General features: G+C 35.2%; 1 protein-coding gene across 1 annotated transcript in view; it reads right to left on the reverse strand.

Annotated features, from left to right (window-relative positions):
- LOC145399781 (uncharacterized) overlaps window positions 1-2,500 on the reverse strand; it is a 95,158-nt gene that overhangs the window by 25,631 nt on the left and 67,027 nt on the right. The window lies entirely within an intron of this gene.

Here is a 2,500-nt window from a genome sequence, read left to right on the forward strand (position 1 = left end):
GCTAATAAAGGCTATATTTAACCCCTCCCGATCAAAGAGTCTATCCCAAGCTATTAAAATGAAAAATAAAAGATGACAAAGATTAACTTCAAAAACACATTCCCGGGCTCAATGTATTAACAATATTTACAGTCACTGCTAAAATATGGTAACATGAAAAATACCAAACTGCATTGTAGTGCTGAATATTTCACCCCATCTTAGTCAACTAGCACACACACACACACACACACACACACACACACACACACACACACACAGGATTTAGTTAAAACGTTGATTATGAGAATTAGTGAACTAGAAAAGAAAGAGGAGGATCTAGTATCAAGAAACATGCCTGAAAATACCAAAGACACAATACAGAGTCCGATACAGGTCAATGAGACGGCGAACCAGGAGACTGAGAATTTGGAATGAAAAAACATCGAATTAAGGAATAAACTAGAAGACAGCAGTAACAAAATGGAGAAGGCAAGTACTGTGTTAGAAGAGCAAAAGGCAAAGTGGGCACATGTGGAAGAAGAACAGAAAGAAGTGGTCAGCTTAAGGGAAATCATTCAGGAAGAAAGGGAAATGAAGAGGAAAAAAATGGAAGAAAACGTAGTGAAAATATTGAAGAAAAAAAGAGAAAATAGTGAAAGAAACTGTAGAAAGGTACAGATGTGTGGTAATATTTGGAAACAGGGAGAAGGAAGAAAAGAGTAGATCTGTGAGACTCGAGAGAGACTCAAATCAAGTGAGAAAAATATTGGGCAAGATCAATCCTGAAGGAAACAAGTAGGGAAAAGGAAACTGAGGAAGTAATGAGGATAGGGCCGGATAAGAAAGGGGAAGCAAGACCAATGAGAGTTAAGTTGTCATCAGAAAATGTAGTAAATGATATACTTAAAGTGACCTGGAAACTAAGTGAAGAGGCAGGGATGGAAAATATTATCGTAACAAAAGATTTGAATGAAGAAAGAAAAGTTATAAAATTTTTGAAGGAACAAGTAAAGGAAAAAAAATAACAGTAGGACAGAGGATGAATGTAAATTTTTTTTTCTGGAGAGTGTTGGATATGAGAGAAAGAAAGTGGTATATGAGGAACTAGACATGAAGGAAACAAAGGGGATGGATATGAACACAAAAATGAGAAGAATGAGTAAAGATAAAACCAGGGCAGTAATTCTAAGCATCATGTATAGTAATGTAGATGGGTTAATATCTAAGAAAGGGGAAATTGCAGACTATATAAATGAAAAGAAACCTGAAATTGTATGCTTGGTGGAGACAAAGTTGGCCTGAGATGTTAATACAAAATTATTTGGATGGAAAAATTATAATATATGGAGGAAGGATAGAGAAAGAATGTTTGGGGGAGGTATAATGATTTTAACCCAAAATGACCTAAAGGCAAAAAATGTAGAAATTGAAAATACCATGGCTAAACTTTTGGGAACTGAAATAGAGGACTGTTATGGAGAAAAAAATAGATGTAATAGTATTTTATATGCCCCCCAAAACTAGGGCATGGACAAAAGAAGATTAGGAACAGTTAATAAGGGAATCCATAATTAAACTAAAGATGTTAGCTGAATGAAGAAATAGAATAATAATAATGGAAGATTTTAACTGTAGAGAATTTGATTTGGAAAGCATGGATGCTGGGAACAATGAGGAATCATGGGGAAATAAATTAATGGAATTTGGTGATAGGAAACATGTTAACCCAATGAATTAAAGAAAATATAAGAATTAGAGGAGACAATGAACCATCAAGGCTCGACTTAGTATTCACAAAGGACCCAAATGATGTGAGGAACATAACCTACCAATGCCCCTTTGGTAAAAGTGATCATCTGGTTATTGAGATGAAAGTGGCAGGAGTAAGGGAAGGAGAAAGAGTTGAAAAACACAGAGAAAATAGATACAATTATGGGAAGGCAGACTTTGCTTCCTTGAGGAACTTTTTTCCAAAATGTAGACTGGAGTAAAATGAATGCAATCACAAATGTTGATGAGAAATATGAGTCTGCGATAGAAGTATATAAAACAGGAGCTAGTAAATATGTCCCAAAATTCTAAGCAACTATGGAAAGGAAGAAAGAATGGTTTAACAACAGATGTAGAATGGCACATGAGGCAAGAAAAAGAGCATGGAATAAAGTGAGAAGAAGGTATAGTGAAAGGGCTTGGGAGGAGTACAAGCAGGTAAGAAATGAATATGTAAGGTGGAGAGAGAGGAAGAAAGGAAATACAAAAAAGATATTGTAACTAAATGTAAAAAAGAGCTGAAACTATTTTATAGGTTGGGAAATGGCAAGATGAAAGTTAAGGTCAGTATAATACGACTGAGGGATGGAGATGAAACTTATGAAAGAGAAGAAGAATTATTGTGCAAAATAATGAACAACAAGCTTCAGTCAGTTTATGTGTTGGAAGAGGAATTAGGGAACCTGAAATGGAACCCATGATGATGGGAATGGCAGAAATTCCAGTTGATGTGAATGAGGTGCTAAAA

This window comes from Coenobita brevimanus, chromosome 50 (genome assembly GCF_032717465.1).
Source record: "Coenobita brevimanus isolate Jiangsu-jjx chromosome 50, ASM3271746v2, whole genome shotgun sequence".
Lineage (NCBI taxonomy): Eukaryota > Metazoa > Arthropoda > Malacostraca > Decapoda > Coenobitidae > Coenobita > Coenobita brevimanus.